The 17,875-nt window shown below is 47.0% G+C and overlaps 1 protein-coding gene across 1 annotated transcript in view; it reads left to right on the top strand.

Annotated features, from left to right (window-relative positions):
- Window positions 1–6,405: 6,405 nt before the first annotated feature.
- Window positions 6,406–17,875, top strand: part of CSNK2A1 (casein kinase 2 alpha 1) — a 35,620-nt gene continuing 24,150 nt past the window's right edge. The window contains exon 1 of the mRNA XM_054045759.1: window positions 6,406–6,533. The gene's annotated coding sequence lies outside the window, so the exon portion shown is untranslated. The remainder of the gene's footprint in view (window positions 6,534–17,875) is intronic.

Genomic DNA, 17,875 nt, shown 5'->3' with positions numbered 1-17,875 from the left:
GGAAAATTCCTTCCCGACCCCAAATATGGTGATCAGTAGAACCCCGAGCATGCAGGCAAGATTCTCCAGCCAGACCCTCATTGACCATTGATACTATTTACCAGCGATGGCACGTTGTTGACCAGTTGGAACCAGTAGAAACCAGATGAAACTATTCCAGTGGAATTCAGGTGACTCTCTCTGTCCCATCTCCCCTGCCCTTTGCCAAGTATCTCAATGATCCAAGGCCTGGAGTTTGGAGAGAGGGAGGAAACTGTTTACTGCCCCTTTGAGAAAGCGTCATCCCATTCTGTATTTATCTATTTACTTATTTAGGAAGTTTTAGCAGGTTTACAAACCATCAGCATGTGAAGATCAAAGACAAAGCCATAAGCCTTGCAGCTGGGAACTTTGGTTAGTGAACATTATCCAGTAATCTCCTCAGATCTCTGCGTAAGAGGGGCTGGTCATACTGCACTACCCAGGAAGTGTTTCTGGATTCTCACCCCATTATTGACCCGCGTCTTACCTGCCTCCTTAGCCCATGTGCTTCATTCAAGTTCCATCCAGGGCAATCTGGAGCTGGTGACTGATGCAGAAAGCACAGCTCCTCTTCCCTGCTGAGACACCCCTTCTCCCCTGGCCTTTTCTAACCCCTTCCACAGCCAGCCAGGCTGGCTTATCTGGCTTTGTTTAACTCCACGGTGGGAAGCAGGCTCAGGGTTTTGCAGGACATTTCCAGTGTACGGACATAAACCCAGTGCTTAATTTGTGCCAGGGCTTGTCAGGGCTGAGCCCCCCAGCACCTCTGGGCCTGGCAGTTCAGAGCCCCCCGGCACTGCTGGGCCTGGCAGTTCAGAGCCTGGCACCGCTGGGCCTGGCAGTTCAGAGCCCCCCGGCACCGCTGGGCCTGGCAGTTCAGAGCCCGGCACCGCTGGGCCTGGCAGTTCAGAGCCCGGCACCTCTGGGCCTGGCAGTTCAGAGCCCGGCATCCCTGGGCCTGGCAGTTCAGAGCCCAGCACCTCTGGGTCTGGCAGTTCAGAGCCCGGCACCGCTGGGCCTGGCAGTTCAGAGCCCGGCACCGCTGGGCCTGGCAGTTCAGAGCCCGGCACCGCTGGGCCTGGCAGTTCAGAGCCCTGGCACCTCTGGGCCTGGCAGTTCAGAGCCCTGGCACCTCTGGGCCTGGCAGTTCAGAGCCCGGCACCGCCGGGCCTGGCAGTTCAGAGCCCTGGCACCACTTGACTTGGCAGTTCATAGCCCGGCACCTCTGGGCCTGGCAGTTCAGAGCCCGGCACCACTTGACTTGGCAGTTCATAGCCCGGCACCTCTGGGCCTAGCAGTTCAGAGCCCGGCACCGCTGGACTTGGCAGTTCAGAGCCCAGCACCTCTGGGCCTGGCAGTTCAGAACCCGGCACCCCTGGGCCTGGCCGTTCAGAGCCCTGGCACCTCTGGGCCTGGCAGTTCAGAGCCCTGGCACCTCTGGGCTTGGCAGTTCAGAGCCCGGCACCGCTGGGCCTGGCAGTTCAGAGCCCTGGCACCTCTGGGCCTGGCAGTTCAGAGCCCGGCACCACTGGGCCTGGCAGTTCAGAGCCCTGGCACCTCTGGACTTGGCAGTTCAGAGCCCGGCACCGCTGGGCCTGGCAGTTCCGAGCCCTGGCACCGCTGGACTTGGCAGTTCAGAGCCCCCTGGCACCGCTGGGCCTGGCAGTTCAGAGCCCCGGCACCTCTGGACTTGCTACATCAGTTCTGAATGTAAAAAAATAGCTTGAGCCCTGGCCCCTCTTTCATTACAAATTAAGCATTGCATAAAGCCCAAGATTTCTGACCCGTCCAGGACGGAGCCCGTGGTCCTTGTCCACATAATTCCCTGGCTTCCCGATTGCATTTCCCCCACCCCCACAGTGCCCCAATACTGCTTCTGCCATAGGGCAGATCCCCTGCTGGAGCCAGTTCCCTGAATTCATGGCCCTTATATGTCCCTTATGAACCCGAAGCACTCCAGGAAACCCGCACTTTTGCGGCGTTCCCATGGTGCTTTAGAGGCAGAGCAGTGAAGGTTGGCCCGGGCTCCAGGAGGGGGCTGGGTGGGAATGGGAACAGAGTGAAAGAAGGTATCAAGGGGCTTTCCTTGAGAGGCAGCAGCACTGCACCCACAGGGGAAGGCCAGAGCTCACGTCCTTACCACCTCGTCATTTCACACAAGACACGTCTGGAAACTACGGCTTGTGAGAAAAGAGAACAACGGGAGCAGCTGCAGAGTCCGCCACAGCTTTTCCTTCCTCTCCTTCAATGCCGCCCCCATGAACTTGGTCCTGCAAACTGGCGGCTGATTGCAAGGGGTGGAGGCAGCAGGTGGGCTCTGTGAAAGCCCACCCAGCTCTGCCTCTGCAGGTCAGCCCCACAAGCCCTACTCTAGGCTCCTCCTGAGCAGCGCTGGTCACGATGGATGCAGCCAGACCCAGTGGGTGTGTCTACACCACACCCTAAGCCCAGGCTCTGACGCGGGTTTGTGTCCAAGGGCCGCTTCTGTTTGCACACAAATCAGTCTGACTCAGGTCAGCAAGGCTTCAGGACCCTGGTCCTAGGACCCTTCTAGGGAGTGGGTCAGAGCTTGAGTCCTGCTAAGACTCGGGTCCAAGCCCTGTCATTTTGCAGAGTGGACGCAGGTCAAGCAGTAGACCCAAGTCAGAAGGTCAGGGTAGTGCAGTATGGAGGAGTTAGCCTGGCTGTGAGACCTTGGCCCAGCAGCTATAAACCCAGGTTTACAATGCAGTGTGGATGCTCAACATGGGCTTGGAAACACAGGTTTCCACAGACTCAGACTTGGTGTGCAGTCTAGATATACAGACACTCCCCGACTTACGCAAGCATTCCATTCCGGAATGCCTTGCGTAAGTCAGGGACGTATAACCGACAATTACACACACACACACACACACACACACACACACACACACACACACACAAACACACTTACGGAACTTTTTCCGTAAATGCGGGTTTGCATAAGTCGGGTTTGCGTAACCCAGGGAGCGTCTGTACCCAATGTGGCCAGGCACTTTACAAGCATACCATACACAGCTCAGTCAATCCACCAGTCTTACTCCAGCCCTGGGCCCCTGGGACACACTGGCACCTTGGCAAAGGGTCCCCAGTTCTTTGCAAGCAACTCTGGTCTCAGACCTGACAAACTCACTAAACCAAACACACTTCTTGCAGGGCATTTATCCATCAAGAGTAACATGTAAGGTATCTACTGAAAGTTCATAACTTGGCAAGACTCAGAATCATTGTGAGGTGTGTGTACAGGTGATATTTAAGGACAATGTAAGTATATGGAAAGTCTGCTTTATAGTTCGTTATAATTAACGTTAGTCACCAGGGGCTATCATATCTCAGTGATGGTCCATTCAAGCAGGAGGGAGTTGTCACCCCTCCCTGTTTAGCTGGTGATGTAATGCAAGGCTCGGTTGTCCAGCCTTGCTCAACCCCAAGACTATCAATGGAAAACCATCAGGGACAGCTGCAAACAGTCAGTTGGAGATAAAAAGGGAACATTACAACAGATTAGAGAGCTCGCCCTGTCTATGAACAGAGACAAGACTTTTTCAGTATAACCCTGAGTGGAGACAGGCACCCTAGATGCATTCACTGAAGAAACATCTTGTATAATGGGGGTGTTTTAATCAAAGTTTAGTTCCTGGTTCCTATGACACCACCCAGCTCTGCAGCCTACTTTATTAGCTAGGAAAGGTAACTATTCATAAGTGTAGGCCCTAGTTCGCATTCTATGGGGTTTTTTTGTACTGTAACCATTTGTTTCCACCAGTCTCTCTTGTTTCTAGATGAAGCTCTATTCCTTCTTAAATAAACCTACTTTTGTTTTATTATGAGTGCTCACAAGTGCTGGGCATTATATAGGAGCTGTGATTTAAGGTAAAATTAGTAACTGGGGTACACTGCTCCTTGCGGGGCAGAGGATTTGGGATTTCCCTGAGTAATCAGTGTCAGGGTCTGGATATCACAGAAGAAAGGGACTTGGGGATTCGGGTGCACCGCTTGTTAACTTGCATTTCCCAGAGGAGAGTGCTTGAGTGGCTAACAGGCTGGGGGTATAGGGAGCAGACACCCAGTTACCACGGGCAAGCCTACTCACAGTCCAGGATACCCCGAGAACCGTCACAGCCTCCACCCAGCGCCAGTATCTCTCAATCCTGGCGGACAAGAGTTCTACTATTCCAGTTCTGCTCTCCTCACTCCTCTGCCAATCTACATCAAACAGGCCCACAGCACCTCTACTCTTCAGGTCCGCCCCCATCCCCAGTCTGAGTCAATGTACCTTTATCTTGACCTTCAGCCCTTCTGCTCTGTCCATAGTGGATCCCTGCTGAGCAGAGAATGCCAGCTCTGTGATAGTTTTTGCAATGAGGAGAGGAGGTTCAGGCCCTGACCCTGCAAACAAAAAAACATGTTTGACTTCAATGGGTCTGCTCACATCAGTAAATTGTGCATGGGCTTGTGTGTTTATAGGAATATTCACTTTAAATCTCAGTTCCCCCTTTGAGGTGAAAGGCAGGTATGTGCTGACTCCGCTGGGCCATGTATTTTCCCCGAATGTTTGGGAGTGTCCCCCTGCTGCAATAAAAGCATCTGCAGAGACCTGGCCGCTCTCTGAACATCCATCCAGAGAAAAAATATTTGGGAAGAATTTACAGCTTGGATTAGTGACAGCTTCTGAACTGTAGCTCAAACTTGCCACCTGGTGGCAGACTCCATGAACAGAATATTTTGCTCTCTCATGGCCATGGCCCCATGAGATGATGTGCCGTTTTAAAAAGAAACTTTTAAAGAACCATCTGTGCTTCCCATAGCCTACGGAATGCCTCACCCCATTTCTACACAGAGCCCTGTTCTCCCAACAAGGGCAGAGACTGAGGGAATGACTGGGCTGATCTCATGAGACTTAAAGGCTGTCTCCTCTTTTACAGCAGCAGTCGCGTATTTGGGCAAGAGATGGACAATCATTGAAACAGATCCCTAATTCCTTTCAAGGGTTTCATCAACCAGTGTGGAATATAGACGTCTACCTCTGAGTCTTGGCTGCTGAGACTGTTAATTACGCTGTGAATAGCCCTGGAAATCCAGGAAGAGTGACAAATTAGACAAAGTTTGTTTGCAATTTACAAATAAATACCTAAAAATCTGAAACAATTGAAAAAAAGCCTTTAAAATAATGATCAATATCATGATGGAACTTGGGTGGGAATTAGCTTCTGGCACTGGGACAAAGGACTATCTTAAGAAGACACTCTCCTCCTACAGTCCTAGGACCAGGGCATATTGGAAAGTTTAAATCCAAGCTGCTTTTTGAGGTTATCCAAATGTGCATGGGGGGGGGGGGAATAAAATCAAAACATGGTGACTGACATCATTAGGTTTTACACTTGCATTTTTTTACAGTTGGAACAGAGACAAAAAACAGCTCTCCCCTCCCCACCACACACTTTGCAAAAGATGATGATACAAAAATGTACCAGGAAAGGCCCTGATCCTGCAAGGACTTATGCATAGGCCTAATTTTATGCACCTGCAGTTTTAGGAGCCTGCTCACCGTGCATAAAAGTAAGCACATGCATAAGTCTTTGCAGGACCGGAGCCCAAAGTAGTTTTGAAGAACAGAAAATTATAAACAGTATTGTCAACTAGACTGTCATGTTTTATAGGGCAAGTTCTGTGTTTCTAGCTTGCTCACCACTGACACATCCTGACAGAACACTTGGGCTGCAGAAACGATCCGTGTGACATGATGTTTTTCATGACAACGCAACATTCCATTCAACATCCCATTTCAGCGCTGCACCACCTCGCTTCCGTACAGCACCTCCAATTTACGAAGTGGTTTCAAAGAGACATTGCATGCGCCTCTGGAACTTTTGCATGTGCCATGGGAACATTCCGAAGCGGCACTGATCACTTTGTGGTGGGCTTGGCATGACATCACCATGCGTTGTGGTGCTGACATCGTATGTTGATATGATGTCATCGGACGGTTGTGTCGACACCATATTCTGATCTGACGCCATCACTTTCTGACGCAGCGAGTTCCTGTGTCAGAATGACATCATCGACGCTGAATGCTTTGCCGCCATTGCCCTGCCAGCATGCCCAGGCCATATATTGGCACTTCAGTGTCTTGAAGTCGTGACACCAGAGTCTGGCTAAATAGAGGAGCTTTGGCTGAGGCCTCTCTAAGCCCCAGCGCCTGTGAAGGAAAGAGAACTACAATTCCCAGGAGGCAGTGCCGTCGTGTCTCATACTGCGCATGCGTGCCTTCCTCGCGGGCGCTCGGCTTCCCCCGATGTCTCGCCAAGCCCCGCCCCGCGGTCCCAGCTTCCGCTGCCGCCGCAGCACGCAGCGAGCTCGGGGAGAGGCCGGGTTTCCGATTCCGGCCAGCCTCGCTCTGGTCCCTGCGGCTGGCTGCCGAGCCTTGTGCCTCCGCCATATTGTCTGTGTGAGGCCGGTGGGGAGGGAGCCCAGCGCGGCGGTCGCTTCAGGTACCGGCGGGCGGGGCGGACCCGAGCCCTCCTCCCGGGGCCCGGCGGGGCGGGGACCACCCCCGGGGCAGGGAGGGGACGGGGAATGGGGGCCACGGCGGAGGGGTCCGTCCCCCCCCAGCCCGGAGAGGGGAGGGGGCGCCCCTGGAGAGGAGGGGCCCCTCCCCGCTGTGTGGGGGGCCTGGCAGGGGGGTTCCCTGAGGGGAGGCTCATCCTCCGTGGGGTGGAACTCTGCAGAGGAGGGGCCTACCCCCTGCCCGGCCCCGCTAGGGGGGAGCCGGGGAGAGGGGCCCAGCCCCTTCCCAGCTCTGCCTGATGGGCGGGGGTGGGCCCCTTCTTCCTTCTGTCTGGGGGGAAGGAGTAGGGAGGGTCCCAGCCCCTCTCGGTTCTCTGCGGGGTGGAAGTGGGTGGGGGTCCATATCCTCCTGGAGAAGAGGAGCCCCTCCCCATCCCAGCTCTGCTGGCAAGCTATATACCCCTGGGAGAGGTAGTATCTTCCCCACTCCCCTTATCTGTTCGGGGGGGGGGGTGACTGTTCCCCTGACTGAGAGGATCTATCTTGCCCCACCACGATGAGGGGCGGGAAGAGGAAGGGTCCATCTCTGTCTAATGCTGCTATCAGGGGAGTATATCTTCTCCCCATGTGAAATAGGATGTTGTTTCTTTTAGCTTCATTGGGGGGGCGCTCTTGCCCCTGAAGCTGTGGTTGGCCAGTCTCTTCACAGCTCTGTGGATGGCAGGGGTTTATGTCCTGAGGAAAGCTCCACCCCAGCTGAAAATTGGTTCAAAATACTTTTATTGGAATAGCAAGTTATATCACTAATGCTCAAGCATGTGATTTTTTTTTTTTTTTTTAAAGAGGACCAATTGGGTAAGAATGTTTAGGCCACATACGTTTTTCTAGCCAGTCTTTCATTGGAAACAATGGGAGATTTATACAAAGACTGAGGATGGAATATGCTTCCTATATGTTAGCTAAACTTTTAGGCCCTGATCTTGTGTCAAGGTTCAGTAGTGCAGTCCTCTGTGCCCATGTGGAGTCCCATTGACTGCAGTGGAACTCTGCAATGATGCAGGGCTTTGCACTGTTAGAACATGATGCAGGTTTGAGGGGCTCAAGAAAGTTACTGTTGTAATCCGCATCATTTAGTGGGGAGTAAGTGGTGGAGGGCACTGCTAGGACCACACTACTCTTGTTCTCTTTTGTTATGCTCGTTTCACATGTAAAAAGCAACAGAGGGTCCTGTGGCACCTTTGAGACTAACAGAAGTATTGGGAGCATAAGCTTTCGTGGGTAAGAACCTCACTTCTTCAGATGCAAGTATCTGAAGAAGTGAGGTTCTTACTCACAAAAGCTTATGCTCCCAATACTTCTGTTAGTCTCAAAGGTGCCACAGGACCCTCTGTTGCTTTTTACAGATTCAGACTAACACGGCTACCCCTCTGATGTTTCACATGTAGTTATCAGATTGGTTCACATAAATATAGTAACTGTGCAAATTTGGTTCACAATACCACCTAAATTATTTTGAAAAAGCAGCCCATAAAGTGTCATAATCAGGCTTAAGAGTCAACACCCCATTGAGATGACTGGGGGACAGTTCACACCTCTCCTAGAGTTGGTGTTTCAGGCTACTTGCAGACACCTGGAGACAACACATCAGCTTTTCAGGTGTTTATACTCAGGCCTGGCCTAGACTAAAAAATTATATCTACCCAGCTACATTGCTCAATGGTGTGAAAAATTCACACCCCTGAGTGGCATAGTTAAGATGACCAAACCCTGGTGTACATAGTTCTAGGTGGATGGAAGAACTCTTCTGTCAGCCTAGCTCTCGCCTCCCAGGGAGGTGGATTACTTGCGCCAATAGAGGAACCCCTCCCTTCACCGTAGGTAGTGTCTACACTGAAGCGCTACAGTGACCCAGCTGCTATAGCATTTCAAGTGTAGACAAGCCCTCCGTTCATGTTTAGAAGACTCTTTGTAGACATAGGTGCTAGAAATATACTCTTTAAAAAAAAAAAACACTTTAAATATGCAGAATCGGATATTCATGGGGCCATGTGATACCTGAGGCAGGCAAGATTTGCCCATGGGTTGGGTGTTTGGCTCCACTGGCTCAGACCATGGACATCTGTAATAGGTAGGTATCAAACATCTGTCCCGTATATATATCCCTCTTCTGTTGAGAGACACACATCTGACAGAGAGGCAAACTTCATTTCATGGTTATCTGGGGGGTAGATGGATCTGTGAGGAGGGTGGGTTTACATCCCCCTGTGGTGATGGAGGGCCTACCTGCTCCTTGGACAGTTAGGTGTCAACCTCTTCTCACACCTGTAGCAGAGAGGGAATGTATTGCCTAAGGGGTGAGGGTGGAGTTCTTCCCAGCTCTGAGGTGGGGGTGTAGCCCTTTGAGGGGTGGAGGTCAGGGGGTCCGTTCCCTTGCAGCTCAGAAGTGGGGAGATATAAGTAGGGTATGTTTGGGGTGGACATAGGTTTTGATATTTTCTACATATTAGTGGAAACTACATCCTCCAAAATCTTGGCATGGGGAGGTGCAAAGCTCTTGGGGTGCTGATAGTATAAACTTCTATGTTTTTCTAAGTAGGATGTGTCCTCTGAAGAGGAATCACTTTCTTTCAAGTATAATCCATAATGGAGTTGGTGGTTTGTACTGGGAAGGTATTAATCCTAAAAATGATTTGAGGGAGGTTATAAAGAGAATTCCAAAACAAGGGGGTGAATCTGCAGTGGGGGTGGGAATGTGTCCTGGCAATGGCTGTGGTAAAAAGAGGGGGGAATTTGACATCAGTGGAGAACCAGGTGATCTAGTATGGCCAGGATTAGATGTAGTAAACTGAAGGAAACTAGGTCCTGGATGGAGAAAGGGTGGTGAAATTGCTGATGTGGAGGGGAAGTATTTCGTGGAGAAAACAGGGAAATACATTTTGGTTGGGGTGAAACATAAGGTAGAGGTTATATAATAAAAATGGGAGGAGTAGATCCTGGGGGAACATCCATGTGTGGAAAAGGGATTAGACCATCGGCAGTAGGTTGTGTGGTCAAAGTGGAGGAATTAGATATTAGGAAGGAGCTGGGGCAATGGAGATGAGGGCTGTAGTAGTGATGGGGAAGGGTTGCCACTTCATAGTCAGGAGGTGTGTGAGTTGAGAATGAAGATGAGCTGCTGGGGTGCAGGGAAAAATTGTAGTAAAGGTACTTTCTCACGGTAGAAGAAGAAATTACTTTGAGTGTTAAAGATGTGATGGGGGGGGTTCACTGAGAGAAGGAGTGTGTTAACCAAATGAGGATGTGAAAGGAGTAAGAGTAGGTGACAGAGTGGAGGTGTGATTAGTTTTCATGCCTCATGTTATCTCTAGGGAGGCATGGGAATCTATTTCTGGGCTATCAAATGTGTCATTCTTTTTATCCAGTGATAGTGAATTGCTTATATTAATGTGTGTCCCTTATGGGTCTCTTGGGGTGGGGTTGAGCTCTTTCTAGTGAGAAGTAACTCCTAGATTTTTAAGTCCAGAAAGGACCATTATGATCATCTAGTTTTGATTACAAGGAAACTGCCTCCTATGAACTCCCTTGGTGCCAAATGCACCACACATAGTAGCCAAAACCTTAGTCGTCTTCCTTGATGACTTCTACAGTGTAGTTGTGAGTGGTTGGTACAAAATTCTTTAGCTTATGTTGACAGCTAATAGTGGGGATACTGTAGAACAAATTGAGTTTAATATAAAAAACAAGAGCCACTACTATTATTTTAACTTTCATTCAACAAAAACCTTATTTGCCAAAATTTCCTTTCTTTTTTTTTAAATCTACCACAAGAGTGCCACAGATTTTAGAGTGGTAGTAGCCATTTTGGTCCCAGGATGTGAGAGAGACAAGGTGGGTGAGGGAATATCTTCTATTGGACCAACTTCTGTGGCTGAAAGAAACAAGCTTTCGAGCTTACACAGAGCTCTTCTTTAGTCCTGAAAAAGATCACTGTATAAGCTCAAAAGTCTGTCTTTCAACAACAGAAGTTGATCCAATAAAACATACTACCTCACCCACCGTGTTTCTCTCAGATTTTAGGTTCAGTTGGCTGTACAATATGGGAACCTTGACAAAAGGGAGTTCAACTTCCACTTCAGTGAAACGCCTAGGTGTTCAGAACAAGTTGACTTATGAGGTTGGTCGTTGCTAACAGCAGTGTGATCTCCACTATAGTCCACATTTTTAGGGCATTTGGGTTTGTCGCTCTTGACAGAGGCACATACGTTTTGTACTGTTTTCAGAATAAATGGACCTGAGGCAGTTAGATTCACTTAGTTAGTAGGTATGGTGAATGTTGCCAAGATGGAGGGCAGATTCTCCTTAGAACAGCAATTGACAGTTGTGTGATTTTTATTTTTAATATTTTGTATGCTAAGGATGGACTTCAGCATTCATATCCCTACCAAGTTGTAATGACTGTTGAATACTGCTAGTCTTGTGGATTTAGTTGTCTTCAAAAGTGCTGGTATGAAATGCAGAATTATCATGTGATGCATTCCTTAGTGGATACATTTCAATTGCCCGCTCTGTCTGAGAACTGCCCTGTCTAACAATAATTTTTATACAGGGCAACCTTTCCTTATACTGTATTAGTAACACAATAGCTGGCATTTAACAAACTCTGATTTATGCGGACCATGACTGTTTTTCTCCCCTTGTAGTATTTATATATAAACTACTCTGAAGTTCAAGTATCAGATTTGTATGGGTGCAAGCTTTTTAGGGGAAAATATTTTTATGTATTGCATCTCCTGCTTTAGGATCTGGGAGTGGCACAGACTTTTCCTGCCTTAGTTTCTTTCCTGATACTTACTGCCTGAATGTTATTGAAAATGACTTGCAGTCACTTGGCTTGCAGTCCAGTTCTGTCAATTTCTGATGGTTACCACAAATTTTCTGTTGAACGAAGTTTACAAATGTTACCTGCTTGACAGGAACAGACAGCCATGAGGATTTCCTGAGGAGAAACATCCAAATAGTGAGATCTTTTTCCTTGTGGTAGTGGTGGTGGTGGTATTTTCCGACTCTGCCAATACATGGGCTAGTTAAAAACTTTAAAAGCAAACAAAAAAAAATAGATAAAATAACTGTGGCTTTGCTGTGTGAACTCCAGAGAAAGCACTCTCCTTAAATAATCCATGAGGGAAATCAGGTAGGAGATTGCATATCAGTGCTCTCTTAGTCTGTTTACTAATTAATGACAAGAAAAACCCAGTTTCTAGGTAGGGTATAATTTTCCAGAACTCAACTGGATGGGAGCCCACTGTTAATCCAGTCTGAGATCAGTTTTAAAGTGAATATAGAACACAAGAACAGCCATACTGGGTTAGACCAAAAGACCATCTAGCCCAGTATCCTGTCTTCCAACAGTGGCCAATGCCAGGTGCCCCAGAGGGAATGAACAGAACAGGTAATCATCAAGTGATCCATTCCCTGTTGTCCATTCAGAGCCTCTGGCAAATAGAGGTTAGGGACACCATCCCTGCCCATCCTGTTTAATAGCCATTAATGGACCTATCCTCAATGAATTTATCTAGTTCTTTTTTGAACCCTGTTATAGTCTTGGCCTTCACAACATCCTCTGGCAAGGAGTTCCACAGGCTGACTGTGCATTATGTGAAGAAATACTTCCTTTTGTTTGTTTTAAATCTGCTGCCTATTAATTTCATTTGGTGACCCCTAGTTCTTGTGTTATGAGAAGGAGTAAATAACGCTTCCTTATTTACTTTCTCCACACCAGTCATGATTTTATAGACCTCTCTCCTATCCTCTGGCCGTCCTCCCCCCCCACCCCCACTCCCCCTGTTGTCTCTTTTCCAAGCTGAAAAGTCCCAGTCTTATTAATCTTTCCTCATGCGGAAGCCGTTCCATACCCCTAATAATTTTTGTTGCCCTTTTCTGAACCTTTTCCAATTCCAATATGTTTGTTGAGATGGGGCAACCACATCTGCATGCATATAGTGGTGCTGAAATCTCCCTTTCTGACTTGAAGGAGCAGTTATTTACTGTTGCCAAGTGGAGAAGTCCAGCAGCTACAAGCTTGATAAAGGGTTATAGTTTGGATATGGCTGGCCAAAGCCCCAGCAGAACAAGGTTTATATTTGACAGACTGATGAGAGAGAGATTGGCTTTGCATTGGAATTCTTACAAATGCTTTTGCTTTGGGTGGTGTCTATTACAAATTTGCAGAGGTATATGCTTTTTTTATGCATTCCATGACTTTCAGCCTTTGGTGCATGACTTGCACCCTTCAGTTATCCTGTAATCTATGATATTCTAGTGGCACAGCACCAATTGGCACAATGTGGCGTGTGTGGGGAAAAAGGACACTAATGTGTACCACTGTCTTATACTAGATGTATTAGTTTGGCAACACTTGTTTACTCTGATACGTTAATAAAGCTTTTAAAATTGGATTGAGTTTCTCTTCTGCCAGTCTCTTAGGTAACGTAGCACTAACACCTGCCATACTGTGAGGATCACATGGAACGATAGGCTGAAAGCTCCTTCAGCCCAATTCTGAAGTGGGGATGAAAGAGCCTGTGCTTTAATGAGAATACTTGAGGTTGGACTTTTAGTTGTGATATAGATGCCGCAATAGAACTTGGGAACCTGAGAGAATTCAGTAGACTTAATCTAGAACAGGTCCTCGAGTTTTTGGGTCTATGAAACAAAGCCAGACAGTTTTCCTTCCTCTAGTGCAGTGATACTCAGGTGGAGGTTCAGGAGCCACGAGCAACTCTTTAATGTGTCTCCTGCAGCTCTTTGCAGCACTTGATATTAACACACTGTGCGGTTTCATTATTCACCAGTCAAGATGCTTTTATGATGTTAACCAGTTGTAGAATACTTGGTCATTTGGCTGTGAGAATTCTATAAATAAAATGGTAAATGAAACAATGAATTCACACTACTGTGATGCTTCTGGGTAATGTTGATTGCTAATTTGGTTCCTGAACCGCTGAGGTTTGAGTATCACTGCTCTAATGTAACTCACTTCTGTGATCACACTACAATGCACAGAACTAGCCTTAATATTTAAGGGAGGATCAGTGAGACTTTTTTTGGGGGTGGGTGGGGGAGAGCCTCCCAAAGTCAACAGACTACCTAAAGTGTGTGTTGGTCATGGCGTGGGAGAGAGTGGAAGGAAACCTCCTGGCTACTAGCAGCCTTCTGTTGCAGGACTAGTTCCCAGTTGTTTGGGCCAGGTTGCATATGTCACTGCCAGTAGTTACACAAGTTTTGCATGCGATAGTTGCCCAGATAAATTGGGGACCATTGGAGGGATCTGTGGGTATTCCTTTGAAATTTAGCCCTTATAAAGTTGTCTGCAAACATCAGCAGATTAATTGCCTCAGTGAGCACCCCTGTCAGATGTGTGTGGTACTTTCTCCATTTTACAGATGGCAGAACAAACTTTGCTGCCATTTCCAGTTATAAAGGCTTGATCAAATTTTCTTTTGAGTTTAAGTTACAAACTCTTCCCTTGTTGCCTGAGTTGACAGAGAGGGGTCTCAGGCTTTATAAAATCTGACTCCTCATTTCTCCACAGCTGAGCATCACCACCCATTTAAAAGGAAACTGGAAGGATAGCTTTGGCTCAAAGTGTAGTTCAGGAGGCAACAATGGTGGGAGAACAAGACTGGGGTAGCCAAACTTACTAACCCTCCGAGTCGCATATGACACTCTTCAGAAGTTTGAGAGCCGGGGCGCATATGATGCTCTTCAGAAGCCCTGATCCCCAGCAGGCACGCGCCGCGGAGCTGAAGCCCTGTGACCTCCCTCCCTGCTGGGCAGAAGCCCCTACCCCACCACCCCTCTACAAGGCACAGTCCAGAGCTCCCCCCACAAGTCTGGTAGGTGGAGAATGGGAGGGAGGCGTGGGAGGTCTCCACGAGCCACACTTTAACTGTAAAAGAGCCGCATACAGCTCGTGAGCCACAGTTTGGCCACCCCTGGATAAACTTAAACATTTTGTCTATTGGTGTTGGGTTTTTTAATCTCTGAATTTCAATAGAATGTTTTGTTTGGATTTTAAAATTTGATTTTATTTTCAAGTTCATGTTGTCCCTTTAACGGGCAAATGGATTCCTGGAAAAATAGATGCAAAACACCAGTCCTGGTAAATCCAAATCAATTTCCATTTCTAGTTGGATTATGAAAAATTCAGATTGCTGGAGTTCCTGTATCCCTGTAGATATGCAAACCAAGTCCCTGTTGCCAAATTGAATTTGTTTTTAATGTAAACCACAGCAGTCATTAGTTCTTCTGTTTTAGGGTTAAGAATGGGATTTTTGAGTACTGAGTGAAGGAAAGACTACCTTCTTTTTGACCTGATAGGCTTCACTGTAGTCATCTACAGTGTGTCTAGATATTTTATTTAGAGTAACATGCACTTTGTGCTAAGCCCTTTCCAGACACAAGGACAGTCCCTACTCCAGGGAGCCCACAGTTGAGATTAGCCAGACAAAGAGGCAGAGGTTAGAGGAAAGGGAATAATAACAGACAGTTTGTATGTAAGTCAACTGCTTGTAGAATGTTTCCAGTAACTACACTGGACATCTTTAAACATTGGTTATTTCAGATTGAAATTAATTAATTCAGATTAATTCTGAAAGGTGGTATTTTCCCCCCAGTGGTGCAGTAGAGAAATAGATGCAGGTTTGGAAAGGATTCTTTTTCATTCTTGCTCCTTAGGCCACTTGGTGGGGGGGTTATTCATCATAATTTTGCACCTCTCCGGTACCTGGTAAAAAGTGGTATTTCAGAATGAGCAGGCTTTTTTCTTTCCTAGCTACATGAACACTGCTACAATTACAGCTGTTAACGAGCTTATGTGGGGAAAGTAGGAGTGAGTGGAAAGCCTTTGGACCCATCTGAGTAGTCAGACTTTGCTCTAGTTCTTTCCTTAGAGAAACCTGTTTGATATATGCGCTTTCTAGGGCTGATTGAAGTGAGGGGAAGATTTCCCTGGATCTCTGGGGGCAACAGGCAGCCACAAGAAATAATTTTTAAAAAATTGGATAATCTTGTCAGTGCTCATCTTGTTCCTCTGGAGACATTTTCTGCCAACTTAGTCTGACTCTTATAACTGGGTCATCTTCTGTAATGGTCACATTACATACTATTGAAAAGAGTTCAGCAGTGCTCTGTCTAGATAAATTTTTAACTTTCTGGTAGTATTCTGCTGCTGGTGGAAGTAGTGAGGCAGTGCTCCTACTACCCACTCTATGGATTGTTACTATTTAGTGATGTTTGTTTCCAGGGATGTCTTATTTATACACTTACTCAGAAAGGTCAGGAGTTAGATAGCTGTTGCAACATTCCTCAGGCCACCAGTCTTCTGGGAGTTCTTGACTTCCAGTTCAATTAGTGTCAATGTAAGCACTCAGACTCAGTGTGACACTTGTTTTAGGTGTAGGGCCCTGAAGAATCCCATAGTCAGAATTTTCTGCAAGGAGAGCTTGGTGCCAGAAGAACTTCCACTGAAGGGGAAAATGCATTTCCATAACTTAGTTACTCTCTCAATAAAATATACAAAGTGCCTTTTCAAAACAGTTCTCAGAAATACCTGTCTCCAGAACTGTGAAGGGTGCAGGTATCTCATAGGAAGCTACGTTTTGCTGACATTTTGTAGAGAATTCTTCTACTGAGAAGTAAATTGACACAAAAGAATTGACACACATCTTATTTATTAATATTACTTTTTTGTGCTGTAAATGTACACCACCCTTTAGAAAACACAAGTTCTCTGATATGAGGGGCTTACTATTGAAATTAATGAGAGCAGATTTTAAAAGCTGTCAATCTTTTTTTTTTTAATGGCTAATTTAACTGTGGCTTAAACTAATCAAAATATTTTTTTAAATAGAATTTTAAGCATCTCAGTCTCCGCTTTCTCATCATTCTAGTGGTGAGCTGCATTTCGTGTGTCCTAACCTACAGAGTCAAGCTCTCAAGATGGCATACTGTTTGCATCTTGTTACTGACTTGAATTTTAGAGAACTCATTTAATCCTTTTAATAGATATAGCAAAGAGGATTGTAATGTGCATGGTACCTAGCACAATTGCTTCTGATCTCTGATTGGTGCCTTTAGCCGCTACTCTAATACAATTAATAATCAATTATACACTTCATATTTCATTTAACTGTGGTCTCATGCTTTTACTCTGCATAGGATAAATTAAGTTTTGTGGGGTACTTCCAATAAGGATGTTGTATGAAATAGTGATAAGCCCATTCTCAGTTTGGTTAGGAAAATTTCAAATGGTCTCTAAGAGTTTGTTTGCATGGGGAAATTGACCAGCATAGTTACAGCACAGAGGCTCTCAAACTTCATTGCACCGTGACCTCCTTCTGACAACAAGAATTACTACACGACCCCAAGAGGGGGGACCAAAACCTAAGCCTGCCCAAGCCCTGCTGATGTAGGCGGGGGGCCAAAGCCGAAGCCCAAGGGCTTCAGCCCCAGGCTGGAGGCCTGTAACCTGAGCCCCACCACCCAGGGCTAAAGCCCTTTGGCTCAGCCTTCGGCCCCGGGCGCCAGCAAGTCTAACGCTAGCCTTGGCGACCCCATTAAAATGGGGTCACGACCCACAGTTTGAGACTGCTGCTCTACAGTTTCCAGAGTAGTGTTCACACCTGGGAATTACATCTGTTGCAGAATCTTTCAGAATTATCCCTGCTATAGCAATGCTGGTCAATTTCCCCATGTAGACAAATCCTTAGTGTTGAACAATCTTTAGTCTTTCTAAAGCCAGACTCTTTTCCTCCTTCACCCCTCTGTCTGATCTCCAATATAGCATTGCCTAGAAACCCCAAACCGTGATTCTCACTTAAACCATGTTTGTGGTAGAGGTGGGCCTTCTCCAAGTCTTTAGAAATCATTGGTTACATTCACCACTTAGGAGGAGGCGCTGAGATTTCTTCAGAGCTGTACTGCATCTCTACGGGCCTCAAGTACTATGATGCTTTGCTTCAGTGACACTTGGTTTCCTTGCTTTGCAGTGCTTCGTGCCCCAGGATGTGTTTTGTCTCTGTGGGCAGGATGACAATTTTGTTTTAGTATCTGGTGAGGATAGTAATGTGAACTGTAGGTTAGAGTAATCCAGCTGCTGGCACTTGTCTCCATGTGTCTGTCTTTTCACTATTGCATGTGCTGCTGCTGAAGATTAGGGAGTTCAAATACCTGTTGCAACCAGGAGCAGTTACCATTGTTGCTTTTAGGCCCTGTTCATGCTACAGCGTGTATTGAATCAGTTAACTGGCATGGTTGGCTCTGGCAC

The sequence above is a fragment of the Malaclemys terrapin genome, chromosome 12 (genome assembly GCF_027887155.1).
Source record: "Malaclemys terrapin pileata isolate rMalTer1 chromosome 12, rMalTer1.hap1, whole genome shotgun sequence".
Classification (NCBI taxonomy): domain Eukaryota; kingdom Metazoa; phylum Chordata; order Testudines; family Emydidae; genus Malaclemys; species Malaclemys terrapin.
The sequence above is the reverse complement of the archived record's forward strand: the minus strand, read 5'-3'. Positions and strand labels throughout refer to the sequence as shown.